Consider the following 24377-nt stretch of genomic DNA (forward strand, 5'->3'; position numbering starts at 1 on the left):
AGTGCTGCTGCTGCTGCTGCTAAGTCACTTCAGTCATGTCTGACTCTGTGTGACACCATAGACGGCAGCCCACGAGGCTCCCCCGTCCCTGGGATTCTCCAGACAAGAACACTGGAGTGGATTGCCATTTCCTTCACCAATGCATGAAAGTGAAACGTGAAAGTGAAGTCGCTCAGTCGTGTCCGACTCAGCGACCCCATGGACTGCAGCCTACCAGTCTCCTCCGTCCATGGGATTCCCCAGGCAAGAGTACTGGAGTGGGTTGCCACTGCCTTCTCTTCAATAATGCTGAGTCTCTTCAATGATGTCCGATCCTGTGTGTGCCTATGGACCTTAGCCAGCCAGGCTCCTCTGTCCATGGGATTCTCCAGGCAAAAATACTGGAGTGGGTTGCCGTTCTCTTATCCTCATTTCAATAGATGATGTGCTAAAAATAGAAAATACCATGATATGTTTATATATAACCTCTTTATTTCTCCACCTCTTTGCCACCTCTTCATATGCTTACTTGTTCCACTTAAGCGTAAGTGACTATATGGCCTTCATCTGACTGAACCTTCTTGTGTGTCCTTAAAGCATAAAACAATTTCGTACCACAGTGGACATGTTTGTGGTGTCCTGAAGATGCTTTCTTCAATGGACATTATAACTTTTCAAAGAAAACATATGTTTTCCAATTTTGGTTTCTGTAATTCTTAGATGGGGATTGTCATCTGTTGGTCAGTTTCTGCCATTGGTCATGTATACAAGTGACAAACATGCAGATTACATAAATATATTATTCTACATCAGTAGTTGGCGAACTATGGTCTATAGACCAAATATGGCCTACCACTGTTTTTGGGAAAACTTTTATTAGTATATAGTCAGTCCCATTTGATTATATTGATATATTGTCTATGGCTGCTTTCACACTACAAGGGCAGAATGGGGTAATTGTAACAGAGACTATGTGTCACGAAAGCCAAACATCTAGTTTTTTAAAGAAAAAGTTTGCTGATCTCTGTTTTACACTAGAATTCTGAAATCTCTTTTGTTCTTCATTTTGTGTCTGCCTGTAAGTTTTTTATGCTGTCTCAACAGAAGCTGTGGATTTGTATCTTATTCTCCAATTGCAAAACATAAGATCACTTATCTTTAATAATTTCCAGGATGGAAACCTTTAAAATATGTAGGATACAGAGGACATTCCAGACAAAATAAACTGTGACTTTTATCTACACTTGCAAGTTTTACTGTCCTTGTTACAGCAGTTCTGTGAACACTCTGATGAGATCTCTCAAGAGAGAACTTGTTTCTAGGAGTATATTTAGCTGACACATTATACCTGCTAATATCCGAGACCTGACACAAGATACAAGCCAAGCCTATGTTTTCTTCATCAGTGGCTGAACTCACCTGAGTCCTCTGGGACTCCTCTTGGGATTGGATGGGTGTTTGCCAGAATTTCATTGCAGTCTGAGTCACTTTCTACCCAGCCCTTTATACCTCCCTTGGCCCTTTTATAGGAGCCAGAGGTGCATTGTCTTCTGAAAGGTTTTTCTGCCCAACCCTGCTTTCTTTGCCTTTTATCTAAAAAGCCTTTACTCCCAACAAATATCTTGAGTATGTGATTCTGTCTTGGCATCTATTTTTGGAGAACCAAACTTACTTGTTCTGTTCTTTCCATTTGTTGTATGTTATCATTCCAGTCAAACGAACAAATGAAAACAAAAAGAAAGTTATATATATGAAAAAGTAATATATAAAAAAAGAAAGTAATATCAAAATAAAGCATATCTGGAGAGTGGCAGTTTCTGGAAATTATTTATGAGATTATAACTTGGAAGACCTGTTGGGAGGTAATTTCCATTAGCCTCTTGTGTTTCTACATATCTTATAAGCAGGGAATTGACACTGTTACAGTTTCCTGAACTACATTTTTCAAGGCAGAAACAGGGATTGTTTCTTCCCGTGGCAGCAGATAACAGGTTTGATTGCTGTCCAGGGTAATAATCTGTCCCTCCAGGGGAAACATTTGACAGGTTTCTAGTAGATTCTTTAAAAGACTGGAGTTTAAAAGAGTAGTAGATTCTTTAAAAGTTTGTATTTCTCACTTGTGATGCAAATGACCTACGTGGACGGCATCCACCCTGGTGGCTCCACATTGGCTCATGAAACACAGGGTACAAAGGCAACTAATGTAAAAATCTACTCAAGAAATCTATTTTAAATTTAAAATATAAAACAATATTTTACAAAATTATTGAATGCAGAGTAAATAACTGTTGTCTTTTTTCCCAAACACAGGTTTTGCTATCTTAATTCTGTCATAAGGTAAATACTCTTTTATTGCAAATTAGACCTCAAAATTCTGTAGACTTGTGAAAATCATTTTGATTTGCTACTTGAGAATTCAGGAAGGAAAAAGAAGTTCCCAAAACCCTATAAAGAAATCACTTAGTTAGGATTTCAAAATATTTTTATCAAACAGTGTGCCCATTGATTTAGGTGAATAGATCACTTAAGTATTTTTATTCCTTCAAAATCCACACCATTGCTTTAGATGGAAGCAGATTTCTGGTATAAATTATGCCTCTATCAGGCATTGGAGAAATGAATGACAGGACTAAACACCTCATGTAGGAGTCTCCTCGATTACCCTTCAGCAGTCTAGCTGTCTGTGTGTTCAGTTCATGTTCAGCTATGATGATTATTTTATGCTAATCAAGTAATATTATGTAGTTTTAAACTGAGACAAGAATAGGCAAAATGAGCCTGGAGAGGACTCTGCAGCTGTGTAGACTGACTGTATAAGGTCCTTGGGGGATGTGATTATCAGAAGACTGAATCATCATTAGGATAATTAGTGTACTTGGCAACTACATTAGTGGAATTATTGTCATTGCTCACAGCTTGTCAGTGCAGGATTTTTTGATCTGGTAAATTTCACTTTTACAAATGCAACTGACCATGTGAATGAAATCAAGAGAAGTAAACAATTTTGTTATTTCTATTTAGTTCCAGAACTAACAAATGAAAAGTGAATATATTTAAGCACATAAGGGAGTATTTTCTGAATTAAATGGTTATCTTGCAACTGTCCTGGATGTAAACTTAAATAATTAAAATAAAACATGTTGTTATTTGTGAACAGATTATCCATTTAATTGTCAGTGCTTATTATGAGTCGGTTCTTAAAAGATAAATATTGAGGCCATTTTTGTAGTTGAAGTATAGTTGGTTTACAATGTTGTGTTAGTTTCAGGGGTACAGCAAAGTGATTCAGTTATTTCTGTGTGTATGTATATATATGTATGTACACACATACATATGCATATATTCTTTTTCCTTGTAGGTTATTACAAAATATTGAATATAGTTCTGTGTGGTATACAGTGGTCCTTGTTTGTTATCTACTTTATGTATACTAGTGTGTATAAGTTAATCCCAAACTCTAAAAATATGACAGTTCACAAATTTGCACATCATCCTTGCTCAGGGGCCATGCTCATCTTTTCTATATCATTCTAATTTTTAGTTTGTGTGCTGTGGAATCCAACATGAGACCATTCTTATATATATCTTAGTTATTACTTTGTTTGATACTCTGTGGATCTGCCATGAGTGTTCACATGTGGCTTCCACTCTGTAGATTCTACTTTGGAATAAATCACACCTTGAAAAAATACAAAGGAGCTGCTCATATATAGTTAGTGTTCAGTGATACTGTTTCTGTTTGTTAAATAAGCTAAATTTCTGACTAAGGATAGCTGCCCTCTGATCATTCTATGACCCAATCACAACAGAGCATTGACTGTTGAGGTTTGACAAAATTATCTGTTCTGTCCTAGAGAATGACAGCTTTGTTCCACATGATGTTTATGGTTGTTTTCACTGGGCTGAACTTTGAAGCACAAAGCTGTCCAATTTATCATGTTTTGCTTATTTCATCAAATTGATTGGGCAAATACGCACTATACAGAAACTCAGTCTTTTCAACTTCTCACCAAGTTTACCTTTTCTCAATAAGAAAGTGAGGGACCATGTGTCTGTCCTTACTGAAAGAGTATGAAATGTTGGAAGTCTTATTGTTTTTTGTCATGTATATTTGGGCCTTACATTGTTCTTTGGACCCTCTTTTCCTCCATTTTTTTTTTTTTTAATCATCTCTCCTGTCCCCATAAGAGTAATCAATCTTGGCAAAAGTCATAGAGCTGACTTGTTTTCAAGAATACAGGGAATGGGAAGAAGCTCCTTGACATTATCTTGGCAATTATTTTTTGGATATGATTCTGAAAGCGAACACAACAAATGCAAAAATCAACAAATGTGACTATGTCAGACTTAAAAACTTCTGCACAGCAAAAGAAACAACAAAATGAAAAACAACCTGCAGAATGGGAGAAAGCTTTGGCAAATCGTATTTCAGTTAAGGGATTGATAATCAAAATATATAAAGCACTTACACAACTCAAAGGCAACAAAAAATCCAATTGAAAACCAAGCAGGAAAACTAAATAGATGTATTTCCAAAGAATGCATTCAGATGGCCAATGGATACATGAAAAGATGCTCAACATCACTAATTATTGGGAAATGCATATCAAAGCATCAGTAAGATATCACGTCATACCTCTTAGAATGATTATCATCAATAAGATAAGAGATAACAAGTGTTGGTGAGGATGTGGAAAAAAAGAGAATTCTTTATATACTGTTGATGGGAATGTAAATTGGTACAGTTACTATGGAAAACAATATGGAGGTTTCTCAAGAATTAAAAGTAGAACTGCCATGTGGTCTAGCAAGTTCACTTCTGGATATATACTCAAAGAAAATGGAAGCAGGATATCTAAGAGATATAATCATTTCCGTGTTTATTGTAGCATTTTTACAATGCCCAAGATAAGCAAGCAACCTAAATGCCCATCAACAGATGAATGGATCAAAGATGTTTGTGTATGTGTGTATTTGATGCTTGAAAAAATAAGGGTTAGAGGTGCTAACCCCCTCCACAATGGAAAAATGGAGTGTAACTTTACAGATTTCCATGGTTCTATGTCCTCAGGTTCAACCAAACTTGAATATATTTAGTGAAAGAAATACACTTACAAGTGGACCCAGGCATTTCAAATCCATGTTTTTCAAGTGTTCACTGTATATAGTATACACTGGAATCGTATTCAGCCATGAGAAGGAAAGATATACTGCCTTTCCTAGTATTCTGGATGGACTTTGAACACATTATGGAAAGCGAGATCCGTCAGACAAAGAAACACACATACTATACAATATCACTTATGTGTGGAATCCAAAAATGCCAGACTCATAAAGTGAAAAGTGAAATGGTATTTCCAGGGATTGAGTATAGATGTATAGGACAGATGCTGTTTAAGTGTACAAACTTGGCAGTGAGTGGTAAATATATCCTAGAGGTCTAATGCATAGTATCATGAATATAGAGAACAGTATTATAATCACCAAACGTGCTAAGAAACTGGAAGTTAATTATTTCAACCACTAAAAAGATATGATACTTGTGTAATTCAGTAAAGATTCTAATTATCATTCCAGTGGTAATCACATTACAATGTGTTAATGTATAAATTTAACATGCTGTAACCTTATACAGCTGGTGGGGGTCTTCCTTGGTGGCTCAGATGGTAAAGAATCTGCCTGCAATGCAGGAGACCTGGTTTTGATCCCTGGGTTGGGAAGATACCCTGGAAGGGAGGGCATGGCAATCCACTCCAGTATTCTTGCCTGGAGAATCCCCATGGACAGAGGAGCCTGACGGCTACAGTCCATGGGTTTGCAAAGAATCAGACATGACTGAGCGACAAAGCACAATGTACATAGCACAACCTTATATTGAATCAATGTTATATGTCATATAATTTAAAAAAATGAATTAGGGGAATCTGACAATGGACATGGAGAAGACAATGGCAACCCACTCTAGTGGGTTGGCCTGGAAAATCCCATGGACAGAGGAGCCTGGTAGGCTGCAGTCCATGGGGTCCCTAAGAGTTGGACACGACTGATCGACTTCATTTTCACTTCTCACTTTCATGCATTGGAGAAGGAAATGGCAACCCACTCCAGTGTTCTTGCCTGGAGAATCCTAGCGATGGCAGAGCCTGGTGGGCTGCCATCTATAGCGTCACACAGAGTCAGACAGGACTGCAGCGACTTAGCAGCAGCAGCAGCAGACAATGGATGTAGGGATATCAGAACCTACTCCTCAAACTTACTGTCTTTTCTATGAAAGATAAAAAATCATTTATTGTGTTTTGTCCATTAAAAGAGGACCCCATATGTGTACTTTGAAAAATACTAAAAATTCTTTACCAGCAAATAAATACCACAATCAATAAAAGTATAAAAATTAAATATTTAAGAACAAAATTCAGACATTTATAAAAGCTTATAATCAGAAGTAATTTTTTCAGTTGTGAGGAAAAATAAAACATTGAAAAACTAAAATATAACACACAGATAATAAACATTACAACTCATAATAGGAATGGGTTTGTAATTGAGCATATAACAGTTCTGTGTCCCCAAACAGGGAAAGGGGTACATGCCTAAAGAAGACTGTACCTCTCCCTGTTTCTTCACTAACTGTTGAAATGTAGCACATTTTTACCTTCTCTTTTTAACTTCGTAACAACAATTCTATCATTGTTTTTCAAAAAACATTTTTATGTATTTACTTTTGGCTGGACTGGGTCTTCATTGCTTTGTGCAGGCTTTCCTTAGTTGTGACAAGTGGTGGCTACTCTTAACTGCAGTGCATGGACTTCTCATTGTGGTGGCTTTTCCTGTTGTAGAGCACAGGCTCTGGGTGCAAGGGCTTCAGTAGTTGCAACACATGAGCTGGTGGATCTTTGAGCGTGGGCTCAGTGGTTATGGCACATGGGCTTATTTGCTCCACGGCATGTGGAATTTTCTGGACCAGGGATTGAACCTATGTCCCCTGCATTGGCAGACAGATTCTTATCCACTGAGCCACCAGAGAAGTACTCTATCATTCTTTGTAAAATCTCTGTTCCAACAGCTTTCATAATACTCAATTTATTGCATGTAATAAGAGCTTACTAGAGTCAAGAGACACTAAAGAACATTTAGTAAACAACTAGATGAATATAATTAACTCTGATTCAGTTCTATATAAATTAGTTAATAATAGCTGTGAAAATCCAATTGTAGCTAAAGCACAGGCATTTTCCCCACACAAATTGTTTTAGTAAGAGTATCAATTTTAAATGGTAAAGGATTTGAAAATTATACTGACCAAATCACTGCAGGCTACTAAATATTCTACTCAGAATATCTACATGTTTCATTCTAAACCATTCATACTTGTTACCAGTAAGAGTCTGCTATTCAAGAAAAGTGTTTTTTTCATCAGAGGGAATTAATCCTCTTGATAAATTCCTCCTATATTTCAGGTACTTCAGCACTGTAATTTTTATTTTATCTAATCTTTTCTTTATTGTAACTGTTATGTGTAATGGATGAGGTTAGTTATTTTCTTTGCTTTTTAGTCCGAGTGGATCTAGATGTAAGTAGATGCATAAGTGAATATGCAATAGACATTTCCCTCTGTTATTTCATATACTGAAATAGAATGTATGTAGAAGAAGTTTGACAAGTCCATAGTTAACTGTAAAATAAAGTTTAGACTTAAAATCACAGATATCTAAATAATTTATGAGCTTGTCTTTTTTTCTTTTTTGGCCTTTCTGCGGAGCTTATAGGATCTTAGTTCCCTGACCAGGAATGGAAGCCATGCAACTTGAAGTGGAAGCAAATCTCTACAAGCTTATCTTAATTCAGACATCATTGATAAATATGCTTATATGAAATGCTTTTCTTTTTCATTTTGTTCTAAGAATGCTTTTATATCTGAATAGGCTCAGAATGCCTTGACATTTCTCTTAATTCCCTGAGTGATTTAACTCATCATCTTATAGCTTTGCCCAAAGCCAAAAATCTGTGTCATCAGTGAATTCTTCACATCCATAGACAAAGACAATAATATGCATCTGTACCTGAGGCCTAGACACCTAATTATAGAAATCAAAGCCCTTATTTTTAATGTTTATGCATGTGATTTCTAAGGTGCCATTTTCTTTTCTTTTTAACTTAGTTTTATTTTTAATTGGAGAATAATTCTTTTATAATATTGTATTGGTTTCTGCCATACATGAACAGGAATCAGCCATAGGTTCCCTCCCTCTTAAACCTCCCTCTCTCCTTGCACCCCATAGTATACTTCTAGATTGTCACAGAGCACTGGATTTAGATTCCTTGTGTCATACAGCAAATTCCCACTGGCTATCTATTTTACATATGGTAATGTGTATGTTTCAGTGCTACTGCCTCAAATCATCCCACCCTTTCCTTCCCCTCCTGTGTTCAAAAGTCTGTTCACTCTGTATAATAGGTTCTAGACTCATCCACTTCATTAGATCTGAGTCAAATGCATTTATTTTTATGAGTGAGTAATATTCCACTGTATATATGTACCACATCTTCTTTATTCATTCATCTGTCAGTGGTTGCTTCCATGTCCTGGTGATTTTCTTAAATACTTGAACTGCACTGAAATTAGTGATTGATCATTATCTTAGCCTTATTCTATAGATAGAGAAAATATTAGACCTAACATTACATAACATTTATTATGCTTGCCTACTCAGGACCAGGTACTTTACTTGTTATTTATTTATTTCTTATGTACACCTTGTTGTTATATCCATTTTTTCAGCTGAGGAGGCAGTCTCAGAGGGTAATTATCTAACTTATGGTCCTGCTCCTAAAATTAGTAGAAATGGGATTTAATCTTACTTCTGTCTGACATCATAGTCCATGTTATATATATATTTTGATATTAAACACATTACTACTACTGTAAAGTAGATTGTGGTGTCCATGAGAATGAGCCTGAAGTAAAGTCGCTCAGTCGTGTCTGACTCTTTGCGACCCCATGGACAGTAGCCTGCACCAGGCTCCTCCTCCGTCCATGGGATTTTCTAGGCAAGAGTACTGGAGTGGGTTGCCATTTCCTTCTCCAGGGAATCTTCCCAACCCAGGGATCGAACCCAGGTCTCCCACATTGTAGACAGACGCTTTACCATCTGAGCCACCAGAGAATGGGCCTGGCAGACCTTAATTACAAGGAGCATCATTGACCAAGGGTCCCAGTCACTGCACTCTGAAAACCATTTACACTAAGGCCAGTCTAAGAATGAGTACAGCAAGGATACCAAGGTGAATCCATTCTTAGGAGACACAGGTCTTTTCTGAAGGCTGATCTTGACTTGAACATTCCCCACTGCCTTCCTCGTTGGACCTTTTTTAGACTGCACAGCAGCCTAGGACACACACAGCTACTTCATCTTCTCTTCCTCTCCTTTTCTCAGGGTGTGACTTAGGATTTCTCAGGATTGACTTTGCAGTCTTACTAGTGGCTCTCACACAGGTATTTTCCCTAGTAAAATCCTTGCACATTAAAAAAAAAAAGCAAGCCATTTCCATGAACTTTTAAGGTTCTAGTGATCAGAAATATGCTAAGATATCCCCTCCAAATGGAAAGAAAAGGGCTAAATCTTGCATTTCCTATCACAAAGAAAGACACACAGTGCCTGGTATGCCTTTCTTTGGGTTCTAGAACTCCCAAAGTGCTTTGCTAGAACTTAGAATTGTGTAACAGTCTAGGAAGATTCTTTGCAACCATCTGTCCCTCTCTCCTTCACCCGGAATCACACTTATGTCACTGTCTGAGGCTCTCTCAGTCTTACCTGTTTATTTACCTAATTTGTCTCACAGTCTTTTCTACAAACATAAAATTTGTGCATTTTAATCCTGTCTTGACATCTGCTTCTTCGATGACACTGACTTCAGTTCAGTTCAGTCCCTCAGTCGTGTCCGACTCTTTGGGACCCCATGAATTGCAGCATGCCAGCGTATATGTTAATCAAAAACTATATTATATTGTATGACTTTTACTGGTGAAATGATTAGACCAGGCGATACGGGATTAATTATGCTAATGAAAGCAATTTCCTATTTCATATGCTGATTAAAATTTGTTACAAGTGAGTTAAGCAATGCCACTACAATTGTGAAAATGACAAATTAATGAGAACTATGTTTGCCACAAGGGTAACAACCAAGTAAAAACATTGTTATTAAATAATCTACGTAAATATTATGAGAACTACAATTAAAGTGTGTAAAATTTCTAAGTAGACAACAAAGAAAACAAAGGGAAAAATTTCTAAGTAGACAATAAAGGAAACAGACTTTTAATTATGGGGGAACCAATTCAATGCATTAAAGATAATTAGAGAAATAATGAAAAGGTCAAGAGACACTTTGTTGACAAACAGTTCATTTATTGACTTTATTTCTGGCTATCATGCAGTGAGATGGGTATTCTCATAATATTTATCAGATTGTACTTTCTCATTAATAATTTTCTTGCATTTGTCAAGAACTAAAAATTATTCATACCCTTTATCCCAACTTGTTTTTTTTGTTGTTGAAAATCTTTAGAGATTAATAAAAAATAATTATTATAGTTTATAGATTTAGGTATGCAATAATAATTCTAATAAAAATATTTTAAAAGATATCTCAGGAAAAATACATTTGTATTATTTGCAATGAATTGTCAAGTGTAAATTTCATACTGAGCTGCAGGGTATATGAGGGTTTTCTAAGTTTATTCATAACAGAACTATACAATCTGACACAGTGCCTGAGTTGTTATAAGCAATTACTAAATAATTATGGAGTAAATTAAGAAACTGTTAATGACCAGTTAAGGCACATGAAATAATAGAAACAAGTAAATATTAGGAAATAGTATAAATTATTAAACATATACTCTATGTTAAACATATATTGTATATTTAAACATACAGATTAAAGTGTGAGATGCAGTAACCAAAACTCATTCCAAAGATAACAACCTTTACTTTCCAATATACAGATTATTTATAATAATTTTCTTTACACTAGTCAGAATTTCTTTTTCAAAAAATTTTTCTTAAGTTGGAAAATAAAGTATTCAAAAGGAATAAATTAAACAGAAGTCTTGAGAAACAGCTTTCAGCAGAAAAATTAGGAACAAATAGTCTGCTTAGAACACCAACACTAGTTCTTTGTTAATGACAGAAGCCTGTTTTCCCAAACCCTTACAAGAAGCTTTAATCCTTTCAGAGTCCCAAACATAAATGCCCTAACACTGTGGTCTGTTCATGATATGATTTAAAATCCACTGTACTGATATTTGTTCTGTATTAGTCCAGGGTTGTTATAATAAAATACCAGAAGATTGGGTGGCTTGAACAACAGAAATTAATTGTTTATAGTTCTGGAGGCTGGAAGTCCAAGATCAAAGTGAGAGAAGGTTTGGTTTCTTCTGAAGCCTCTCTCCTTGGCTTGTAAGTGTCCTCATGTAACCTTTTCTCTGCTTGCACACCGTAGGTATGTCTTCCTCATAAATTCCACTCATAGGGCCTCATTTAACCTAAATTATTTCCTAAAAATCTATATCTCTAAATACAGTCACACTGGGAGTTAGGACTTCAGTGTATGAATTTGGGGAGAACACAATTCATAATACCTTCCTAGTTCTATTTTGTGTGATTGTATATAAAATCAATGTTGTTAACTCTTTGACGTGGAGCATCAATTCTATGTGAAAGTAAACCTCTTAAAAATTTTAATGCAAATTTCCTTTCATAATTACAATTCAGACATTATATAAAGGTGTTAATCTGTCTATCCATAGTTTAATCTGTCTATCCATAGAACAACAGACTGGTTCCAAATAGGAAAAGGAGTATGTCAAGGCTGTATATTGTCACTGTACTTATTTAACTTCTATGAAGAGTATATCATGAGAAACACTGGGCTGGAGGAGCTGGGATCAAGATTGCTGGGAGAAATATCAATAACCTCAGATATGCAGATGACACCACCCTTATGGCAGAAACTGAAGAAGAACTAAAGAGCCTCTTGATGAAAGTGAAAGAGGAGACTGAGAACGTTGGCTTAAAGCTCAACATTCAGAAAATGAAGATCATGCCATCTGGTCCCATCACTTCATGGCAAATAGATGGAAAAAAGTGGAAACAGTGGCAGACTTTACTTTTTTGGGCTCCAAAATCACTGCAGATGGTGACTGTAGCCGTGAAATTAAAAGACACTTACTCCTTGGAAGAAAAGTTATGACCAACCTAGACAGCATGTTAAAAAGCAGAGACATTACTTTGCCAACAAAGGTCCGTCTAGTCAAGGCTATGGTTTTTCCAGTGATCATGTATGGATGTGAGAGTTGAACCATAAAGAAAACTGAGTGCTGAAGAATTAATGCTTTTGAGCTGCGGTGTTGAAGAAGACTCTTGAGAATCTCTTGGACTTCAAGGAGATCCAACCAGTCCATCCTAAAGGAAATCAGTCCTGAATGTTCATTGGAAGGACTTATGCTGAACCTGAAACTCCAATACTTTGGCCACCTGATTTGAAAAACTGACTCAACTGAAAAGACCCTGATGCTGGGAAAAATTGAAGGCAGGAAGAAAAGGGGATGGCAGAGGATGAGATGGTTGGATGGCATCACCGTCTCAATGAACATGAGTTTGAGTAAACTCCGGGGAGTTGGTGATGGACAGGGAGGCCTAGCCTGCTGCAGACCATGGGGTCACAAAGAGTTGGACACGATTGAGCGACTAAACTGAACTGATCCATAGTTTAACCTTGAACTTTAAAGATTTTCATATGTGACTCATTTTGCTTTCGCAACAATGACTTAATTTTTTATATAAATTTTGCAGACTCTGAGGATTTACTTGACCTTATATAGTATTTTGTACTCAGTTGTGTCCAAATCTTTGTGGCCCCATAGTATACAGTCTGCAGGCTCCTCTGTCCATGGGATTCCTCAGGCAAGAATAGTGGAGTGGGGTGCCATTTCCTACTCTAAGGAATCTTCCTAACCCAAGGATCAAACCTGTGTCTTTTGGGTCTCTTGTGTCTCCTGCATTGGTAGGTGGATTCTTTACCACTAACACCACCTGGAAAGCCCATATGTCAGTATAATCAGTATATTTACGTCAGTATAATCAGTTCAGTTCAGTCAATCAGTCCAATTCAGTCAGTCAGTCATGTCTGACTCTATAATATTCATATTTATTATTTTAAAGATTTGAATAGTCATTAGTGAAAATAAGCATTATTCCAGTTCCAAAATGTTGTTGTCCTTGAGAATCAGAGACTTGAATGAGGGAGAAGCTAAGGAGCTGATCATAGACTAATAGCATCCACAAATTCATGGTAGTTTGTATAGGCTATTAAAGCTCAGAGCTATAGGCTATGACTTACCACATTATAGGGGCAAAACAATTTTCTTAGTGTAACTTAATCTGAATTCCAGCATAGTGAACACAGATTACTGTGCTACTATGCTGTTGGTTTCATTATATTTCAGGTTTTCTAACAGGATCCATAATAAGAAATAGTCTATTGATAATTATTGACAAATGAAATAGATAAATGATAGATGGCTCCAGTACTCTTGCCTGGAAAATCCCATGGATGGAGGAGTCTGGTGGGCTGCAGTCCATGGGGTCGCTAAGAGTTGGACACGCCTGAGCGACTTCACTTTCACTTTTCACTTTCATGCATTGGAGAAGGAAATGGCAACCCACTCCAGTGTTCTTGCCCGGAGAATCCCAGGGATAGGGGAGCCTGGTGGGCTGCCATCTATGGGGTCGCACAGAGTCAGACAAGACTGAGGTGACTTAGCAGCAGCAGCAGCAGATGGGGAAGAATTTTTTTGGCAGGATTTTTGAAAAATTAGAACTGATATGAAAATCACAGTTTACCACTAACCATCAGAAAACTGTTGAGGAACTGCATATTTCTTGAGTATATCTGAAAGAGTAGCGAGTAGTACAGTAATTTAAGTATGTGATGCGACATTTTAATAGCCAAGGAGATGGTTATTAGGGCATCATATTGTTTGTATCATCACTGCTATACTTAAGGCTGTTTATGACAGCTTCTCCAATGAATGCTGTCATTCTAGTCAGTTTAATAGTATGTGTCCCCCCTGCCCCCACAGTGGCCCCTTTTATAACCTGTGAGAATAATCGAAAGAACCATTCAATGAATATGTCAAAATAATCTATGTTTCTTCTCTGCATTGTCCCATGTCTGTTCCCTACCCAATAAACTAATGAAAACCAAATTCAATTTGGAAAAAACTACATTATATATGTATGTGTGTGTGTGTGTATGTATGTATACATATGAAAAGTGAAGTTGCTCAGTCATATCCGACTCCTTATGACTCCATGGATTGTAGCCTACCAGGCTCCTCCATCCATGGAATTTTCCAGGCAAGAGTACTGGAGTGGGTTGCCATTTCCTTCTCCAAAAAAGCACATATATATTCATTTTCCCTATGTGTCAGAGAGTTTTCTTAGAGGACGGAAAACAGAAAAATCTCAGCACAGAGATTTTCCTATGCTCAGCACAGAAAACTAAGAGCATAAAAAGAGACTGTCTCAAAGCCATGATGAGAAAAAGATGAAGGTTTAGAAATTTCATTAAAGCAAGCAATCTCCTAAATATAAGCTGAAAATTTTGGTAGAGATGCATAGGGAAAATGAACTGAAAATGAAAAATAATATAGATTGAAGAATTTATTTTCAGAGGGGTATCTGGAAGTTAGAAACAGATCAGTGTGACACAGCAAGTGAAACAGAATTACTTTATAACCAGCTGGCTATCTAACTTAGAGAGATGAAAACTTCTGTTCACATGAAACTGGGCAGGAATATATCTTTAAATCACTGTAAAGTACTCACACAAGTCTTTTAACAGGTGAATGGACAAACTATAGTACATCTGTTCAATGGAATAATACCAAGCAAGAAAAAGTAACAGACTATTGGTAAACCCAGTATTAGAGGTGACTCTCAAAGGCATTTTGCTGAGTGAAGAAGTTATTTCCTAAACCTTATATACTATAGGGTGCTATTTTATATGATGTTTTAGAGAAGGGAAGCACTGTATGAACAGAGATCAGTGGATGTCAGAGGTTAGGTTTGGAGGGAGTGTTGACTACAAAGGGAGCGCAAATGAGTTTTGGGGATGATGGACCTCTTCTGTATCCTTTTTATAGTGGTCTTTAGACAAACTTATACATGTACTAAAACTCATAGACTTGTACACCAAAGTCAGTGAATTTTTGATGCTTATACTTTAATATTAGACATAACACAAAAGGAAGGAAGGAATGGACATAAACAGAGGAGAGAAGGAAAGAGATGAAGAAGAAAGGAGAAAATGGGAAGGAATAGTTTCATGCTAATTTGACAAAGTTGTGGAAATCTTTAGCTATTCCTTAGAAAATTTCTAAGAAAATGAGCACCAGCTTGCTTCATTTGCAATATCCAGTGGTTAAAATAGTTCAGTCTTCTGAAGAAGATAGCAACAAAATCTCCATTTTTACTTTATGTATTTGATGAAACCTAAAGTATGTTAGCAACTAAGTCCAATATAAAAATTAACAAATAAGACTTGATTTTATCAAAACAGTTTGAAATTGACTGATGTACAATCTTAAATTTTAAATATAGTAACAAATGAATTTTTAATATTATATATAACCTTAAAAATTACATGAGCTTTTATTTTAAAATTTCATGCCATTATAATACACAATATTGTTTATTCTCATAAAGCATCTTCACCATTTTTATTGATGAGCTAGTTTTTTACATTCTACATTTATATGTCATGCCATTATATTGAGTGTTAATATATTATGAAATAGGTATTGAGATTTTATGTTCAGGAGACAGAAAACTTGGTGTGAAGTTAGATTTCTTTGTTATGAAATACGAGTTACATATTTTAGGAAAGGAAAAGCTCTAGTAGTAGAGGTCATTATGAGTTACAATAATGTGAATTGATCTGGTTGCCACGGAGTTAAAATGCTATTGAATATATGTATGGTGGTTTAGTCGCTAAGTCATGTCCAACTCTTGGGACACCATGGACTGTAGCCTGCCAGGCTCCTCTGTCCATGGGATTTCCCAGGCAAGAATGCCAGAATTGGTTGCCATTCCTTTCTCCAGTATATATATATGGTTGGCCAACAAAGTTCGTTTGAGTTTTCCTAGAACATCTTGCAGAAAAACCCAAACGAACTTTGTTGGCCAACCCAATAAAACAGCACTGTTCTCTGTACATAATAAATTACCAGTTATTATTTTGACTGTTCACAAATACATCTATAGTCAATATACACTTTAAAATATGAATAAATATTCAAATTATTATAATTATTTCAACAATAATTCATATCCTCTACAGTGAAATATGTTCAGTAACTTTATAACCTATACTTAAGTAGGCACTTTATGTATGTAACAATCGAGTGTATTTTACTGTTTATTTGCATAATTTAAAAGAAGGTAATTAAAAAATTGCAATGTAGCATGCATCATAAATTTTATTTCCATTAAAAATATTTTTAGTTACTGTTTGAAGAATTAAACATTGGCATTTTTTTCTGTACCACTAGAGGCCATTGTATCCTTTCTTAAACAAATAAGTACATATGCAAATCAAAACCTTAATTTGAGAGGCATTTATAAATAATCTAGAGGAATTCATATGTTGTATAACAGAATGGATACCATGCGGTTTCAGGGTGGAAAGCTCCTCTCTACTTCACTCTCTACATACTTGATTTGATTGGTAGCTATAACTGAAGGAAACTTGATTTTCTGGTGGAAAGACTGACTTGTGTTATGGCAAATTCAAAGAAAATTTTTAAAAAATAAAAATTGCATGAGAATATTTCAGAATTCACCAAAGATTTTGTCATGTAAATTATTTTTAGTTACATTCTTTGAAATGTAACTTTGAAGACTAAGATTCCCATCAAGTGAATGAAAAACTTTAGAATTCTTGAAGTGTATTACTTTTTAATGTGAAGTGATGATAAACAACAAAGTTATGATATTTATTTCTCTTTAGGAAAAACTGAGATATTTTTAAAGAAATACATAATAATATCATGCATATGTGAAGGGGAAAAAGTATGAAAGTACTGAAGTAATTCCAAAAGTTAGCATAAAATTTCCATCTTGTTTTTCATTTTAGTGAATTCAGAGTTTATGATTTGCATAATAATCTCTCAAGCTGCTTTTCTGAGGTTAGAACACCAAATCAGCAAGTTTACTGCTATTGTGCTTTTATCATTAGGTGATCTTTAGAGTTAATCTAAGAGAAATTTATGTAAATAAATTATTGCTGTAACACATTATTTATTTTTATTATTAAGTTTACTCTGTCCCCAAAAATAGTAATGGGAAAACATTATTAAAATAATATATATGTAGTATGTTTTGAAGGTCAGGTAGGTATATGGATTAAACCATAAAATAACCTGTAATAATTGCAGCTATATATTTGAACATGATCTATATTATTGCCAGAGTATAAAAATCATTTGAAATCATGATATATTAGCAATTAAAGAGCAATGTTATACCTTAATGGCCCTGACTAAGTGATACAGAAAAATTAAACTCCACATGATTTTACACTCTATTGTATATAGAACCACTGATTAAAATATCATTGCAGTCTTCTTAGATAATTACAGGAGAGGTAGGAGATTTTCAGAGACAAAATGGTTTTCTCTTGAATTCAGGAAAGTAGAACCAAACTGTTTAAAAACAAAAGCTGACCACATATTCTTGGGTTACATAAAATTCAAAAATCCTTATCTGTGTCAATGGGGAAAGGTCTGTAGTAAGTTATTTTACATTTCAAAGTAACAAGACAAATACATGCTATTTTATTAGCTGGTAGATAAGACTTTTCTAAATGTAATCAATGCGTGTTTTAATGGTGGAATTTTTCATGAAAATGGAACAAATTTCTTATGATTTCACTGAGTTTGATGACCTGTCTAAATCTTAGACACCAGCAAATGTAGTCCATTTAAAATGATACTGAAAATTATGAAGTTAGATCACTTTTGTTTCAAATTTTTAAGAATATCTAAGATAAAGAATATAGCCAAATTAGGTTGCGAATTTTTGTTACTATCAAGAAATACGAAATTATTTTACTTTTTCCTTATTCATTCATTTGTTGGTAAATATTTAGGTTGTTTCCATATCATCTGATATGAACTTGGGTGTATAGATGTCTGTTGATATCCTTATTTTCATTTTTGGGGGTATGTACTCAGAAGTAGAATTGCTGGATCATATGTTCTATTTTTAAATTTTTGAGGGATATCCATATTGTTTTCCATAATGGTTGCACTAATTTACATACCAAGCAAGAGTGCATGTTAACTTCTTTTCCTGCACATCCCCCGCAACACTTGTTATCCTTCTTCTTTTCCATGATAGTCATTGAAACAATATAAGGGAATAACTCACTGTAATTCTGATTTCCATTTCTCTGATGATTAGTGGTACTGAGCATCTTTTCAGGTACCTATTGTCCATTTGTATGTCTTCATCAGTAAATGTCTATTCAGTTCCTCCACCTATTTTTCAATCAGCTTGTCTTCCTTTTGATAGTATGAGTACCTTAGTTATTTTGGAAGTTAACCTTTTATCATAAATGTGATTTGTAAATATTTTTTCTTATTCTATAAGTTGTCTTTTCACTTTTGATGGTTTCCTTTATAGTGCAGAATCTTTTTAGTATGATGTAGCCCCACTATATCTAACAAAAGCTGAATCACATATTCTTGGGTTACATGACATTCAAAAAACCTTATCTGTGTTAATGGGGAAAGGTCTGTAACAGGTTATTTTACAGCTCAAATTAGAAAAACTAATATATGTTATTTTATTAGCTTGTAGATAAAAAACTTTTCTAAGCATAATAAAATTTTTTAAAAGGGGTGAGGGTAGACATCCTTGCTTTTCTTGACTTTTCTTTTGGTTTCAAGTCCAAAAATATTGTTAAGACCAATGTCAAGGTGCTTAGCCCTTATTTTTCTTCTAGGAGTCTTATGGAAATTCTACCAACTGCAGATTGGGTAGTACTAGGGTATGTATTTATTGAAAAAGAATCCACATTAAGTGGATCTTTGCATTTCAAACTCATGTTGTTCAAAGGTCAGGTCAATTGTATTTTCATTTGTGTCTTTTTCAATTTCTTTTATTAATGTCATATTAATAGTTTTCAGTGCATAGATCCTTCATCTCCTGGTTACATTTATTCTTAGATACTGTATTCTATTTGATGCTATTATAAATTAATCTCTTTTTCTGATATATTATTTTTTGTGTATAGACTTCAACTGGTTTTGTATAATATTATAACATGCAAATTGACTTAATTTATTAGTTCTAGCCCTCTTTTGGTGGAGCTTTTAGGATTTCTATATATAATATTATACCATCAGCAAATAAAGACAGTTTTAATTTTTCATCTCAATTTGAAGATTGCTATTTTTTTTTGGCGGGGGGAAGTCTTTTTCTTTTCTAATTGCCTTGACTAACAAATACTATGTTCAGTAAAAAAGGAGAGAGTAGACATCCTTGTCAGGTTCCTGATCTTAGAGAAAAAAACTTTTCAGTTTTTCACTGTTGAGTATATTAGCTGTGCCTGGGTCATATACTGAGTTATGTTCCGGCAATTCCCAATTTGTTGAGTTTTTATCATGAAAGACTGTTGAATTTTGTCAGATGCTTATTCTGCATCTGTTGAGATACTCATAGGCTTTTTATCCTTCTATTTTGTTAGTGTGGTATATCATTTTTATTAATTGCAGATGTTGAACCATCCTTGCATTGCTGGAATAAATCCCACTTGATTATGGTGTTTGATTCTTTTAATGTGTTGTTGAGTTTGGTATGCTAGTATTTTGTTGAGGATTTTTGTATCTGTATTTATCAGATACAATAGCCTGTAATTTTCTTTTCTTGTGGTTTCCTTGCCTCATTTTGGTATCAGAGTAATGCTAGCCTCATAAAATGAACTTGGGAGTCTTTCCTTCTCTTTTGTTTTTAGAAGTGTTTGAGAATGTTTGGTGTTGATTGTTCTTTAAATATTTGGTAGAACTCATCAGCAAAGCCATATAATCCTGAACTTTTCATTTTGGGGAAGTTTCTGATTACTGATTCAGTCTCCTTATAGGTAATTGGTTTTCAGATCTTCCTATTTTTAATGATCAATTCTTTGTAAATCATCTGTTTCTAGAAATTTATTCATTTTTTGTAGGTTGTATAATTTGTCGGTGCATAGTTGTTCACAACAATCAGTGTTCTTTTGTATTTCTGTGATATCAGTTGTAATGTCTCCCTTTTCATTTTAATGAGATTGATGCATAAAATTATTTTGTCTTCAGTTATATGCATGATATGTTATATGCAGTTATATGAATGATATCCATGTCTCTTTTCACTTGTTCCTTTATTTTAGTGGAACTGGGTATAAACAAACACTGCTGTACTAACTTTATATGTTTAGATAAATATTTTTGACTGTTGATCTAGATCATCAAGATGTGTATGAAACTCTCATATTTATTCTGTGAAGTTAATAATTTCTGGGAGTCTGCCTTTCCTATTCATTCATTATATTAGTTATCTTTTAAAAAGTGGGAAAATTGTTTATATTTTAACCTAATTTGCTGTAAGATTTCAAGTTATTTTTCTCCTCAATATTAGGAAGTAAATCTGATTTTTAGCAGTTGGCCCAACTAAAATGTGGTACAGAAGTCAATGGTAGCTTCAATAGAAGTAATTCAAAATGTTGAATAGTAATTCTATTGATTTCCGTCACCTTCTTTAGCCATATATGTGCCTTTCTGTAGACATTTCTGCATATTGCTTTGAGTTGGTCAGCCTGAAGCACAAAGAATATAGATCATTTTTTGTGGTATTTTGGTGTTTTCTAATCTAGTCAGGTATAATTTTAGATGGAAAAAGAAATGACCTAGTCACCATGTGCTGCCAGAGCCTTGTCATTCATTGTCTCGGGGGTGGAGTGGTCTATGCTCTTTTATGGATTTGTCTACATGACAGCAAGCTAACACTTTGGAAATTAATTAACATGAACATATGGAAGTGGGTGTTTATTTCATAACATACAAATTGGTTCAGTTTTACAAAATATTTAATCCAAATATTTTTGTGAATAAAATAGTCTGCTAGAATCATTTGGAAACTTGAGGGAAAATGTGCTTTAGTGATTCATACTGACTAATTTCAATAGAAGATAATGCATCTGCATGGAAATCTTTTTCACTTTAGAAATTAAATAAGAAATTCTAAGACAAAACAAGAGTTTACCTTGAATTACCAAGTTTTGTGTTTTTTTTTTTTGCTTTCTTTTTTTTTTTTTTTTAATTGAAGTATAGTTAATTTACACAGTTGTTTTTCAGGTGTATAGCAAAATAATTCAGTTATATACGCATATTTATTTTTTCAGATTCTTTTCCCTTATGGATTATTATAAAATATTAAGTATAGTTCCCTGTGCTATACAATATGTCCTTGTTGGATATCTATTTTTATATATAGTAGTGTGTATATGTTAATCCCAAACTCCTAATTTAGCCCCTCTTTTCCACTTTAGGCAACTATAAGTTTGTTTTCTATATCTGTGGGTCTGTTGCTGTTTTGTATATAAGTTCATTTGTAGCATTTAAAATTTTTTTTAGATTCCTTGTATAAGCAGTATCATGTTGTTTGTTTATTTCTGGGTTATTTCACTTAAGTATGATAATCTCTAGGTCCATGCATGTTGCTGCAAATGGTGTTAGTTCATTTTTTTTTATGGTGGCATAATATTCCATTGCATAAATATATAAACACAAATTTAGTTTTTTAGACCAACTCTCAATTTTTATACCGATAATTTTTTCATGTAAAATAATCTAGATTTTGGTTTTGTCTATTTTACATAGTCAATACTATTCAGTTGAATTAAATAAGTATTTTAAACTACTGAAGTAACTTTGAGATATTTTTGCATCTTGTTGTTTAGTCACTAAGTCATGTCTGACTCTTTGCAACCTTGTGGACTGTAGCCTGCCAGTCTCCTCTGTCAATGGGATTTACCAGGCCAGAATACTGGAGTGGTTGCCATTTCCTTCTCCAGGGGATCCTCCTGACCCAGGGACTGAACCTGCATTTCCTACAGGCAAATTCTTCACCACTGGACCCACAGGGAAGCCTATTTTTGCATCTACGTGTTTTCAAACAACTGATTTGATTAATTTTCCATTTAGGCTGAGTATTTATTGGTGAAATTAATAAATGGGGAAATGATAGCAGTAAAGTTATGAAACCATCATAGACTATCATTTAATTGGACACCAGTTCTGTCTGCACTACAGTTAGATGCAATTTACTCACTAGTCTTCCTTAGAACATATTTGTGGGAACCAATCAGTACTCTACCTCTGCATGAATCTAAGTTACATTCATCTATAATGATTCATTGTTTGTCAAATGCAAGTTTCATAACAAGGATTGCACTAGTATATTATTTTCAGGTAGTTTCAGAGAGATTTATATATAAAAATTTGAAAGGTATATATATTTATAGACAGAAATAAATTAAAAAAATTTTCTTTACTATCTTCCTGTGCTTTTGTGTATTAGTTCAAATATTCTTTCAATGTGTTTTCATTTGAAATAGAAAAGAGTTTTTTTTTTTAAGTGCCTATTTTGTCTTGGAAATAATATATTTTAAGTTCATCATTAGAAAAAATGTGTTTCATGTTAAATTCTAAAATCTTTATTTTTAATGCCATTAAGGTAAACAGAAACAAGCAAGCTTAAGAAAAATAAAAAACAAAAACACTTTTTTGACACTTGATTATTTTGTAGACACCAGAATCTGTGTAATATATAAGAATAGTAGTTCAAATAATACTAGTAGTTTGCCAGAGCTACCAAAAATGGGATTAATTTTAAAGTAGTTAACCTGAGTTGTTTTGTAGAGTATGCTGTTTTATGCATAACAATTCTGTAATTGTGCATACATAGTGTATTTATCGGAGAGGGCAATGGCACCCTACTCCAGTACTCTTGCCTGGAGAATCCCATGGACGGAGGAGCATGGTAGGCTGCAGTCCATGGCGTCGCTAAGTCGGACAGGACTGAGCGACTTCACTTTCACTTTTCACTTTCATGCATTGGAGAAGGAAATGGCAACCCACTCCAGTGTTCTCGCCTGGAGAATCCCAGGGACGGTGGAGCCTGATTATGGGGTCGCACAGAGTCGGACAGGACTGAAGCGACTTAGCAGCAGCAGCTAGCAGTGTATTTCTCATTTCATGTAAAATTAATGTAACTGTTGCTGCCCAACCAGCATAATTATGGCAAATTGCTACCCCAAAAGAAATTTTCAAAGACAGATTCATTCTTGGTGTAATTGAATGACATATGAATCTTTAACAAAGGTTTGGCCCCATAGTCATTTTCTGTGAGGAAGAAGATATATGTATATAACACAATGGAAATGCAGGTTCCACTATTAAGGGCAAATATCATTAAGCACATTTACCAAGGAAAGGTAATTAAAAAAAGATGGGGAAACACTTATTGCAGGTAGAAGTCCCTTGCAATTTTAAAGCTATAATCTGACAGACTGCAGGGCACCAAACCCTGGGGCTTCCATATGTTCCAGACTAAGCATATCTGCAGAAACTTGAGGAATTTGTAACTTCAGGCTACAGTCAGACAGCATATACATCACTCTGCCTTTGAGATGCATGCATATCTTCTGCCTCACTCTATTCTCCCCACTCATGTTGTTTTAATTAGTTGTTAAATACTGGTTTTGTTCTCTGAGGTAGATCAATACATATATGTATAAGCATGTATGTAACTTACTATTATTAAGGAAATATTTCTACTGTGTATTTTGAAAGTCATTTTGTTTAAAATAAACTTTATTGTTTAGCATTGTTTTAGATTTACAGAAAAATGTAAAGGTAGTACAGAGGGTTTCCATCTACCTCACACTCAGTTTTCCCTATTATTAGCATATTAGTATAGCATATTTGTTTGAATTACTAAACCAATGTTGAAAGATTTTTATTAATTAAAGCCCATATTTTTTTTTCAGATTTCCTTTATTTTTGCGTAATATCCTTCTTCTGTTTCAAGATCCCATCGAGGATACACATTGCATGTAGTCATTATGTCTCCTTATGTTAAGTATTCTTGGCAGTGATACTTTCTCAGACTTCCCTTGCTTTTGATAATGTTGACAGTATTGAGGAATACTGGTCAGATATTTTGTAGTTTAGCCCTATATTAGAATTTGTCTGATGTTTTTCTGTATTTAGACTAGGGTTACTGGTCTTT

General features: G+C 34.6%; 1 non-coding gene across 1 annotated transcript; it reads right to left on the reverse strand.

Moving 5' to 3' along the window:
- Positions 1-3438: 3438 nt before the first annotated feature.
- LOC133229331 (U6 spliceosomal RNA) lies at positions 3439-3543 on the reverse strand. The gene has a single exon (XR_009730554.1). It is a non-coding gene; the product is annotated as a U6 spliceosomal RNA (small nuclear RNA).
- Between the last annotated feature and the right edge of the window lie 20834 nt (positions 3544-24377).

This window comes from Bos javanicus, chromosome 17, assembly GCF_032452875.1.
Source record: "Bos javanicus breed banteng chromosome 17, ARS-OSU_banteng_1.0, whole genome shotgun sequence".
Taxonomy (NCBI): domain Eukaryota; kingdom Metazoa; phylum Chordata; class Mammalia; order Artiodactyla; family Bovidae; genus Bos; species Bos javanicus.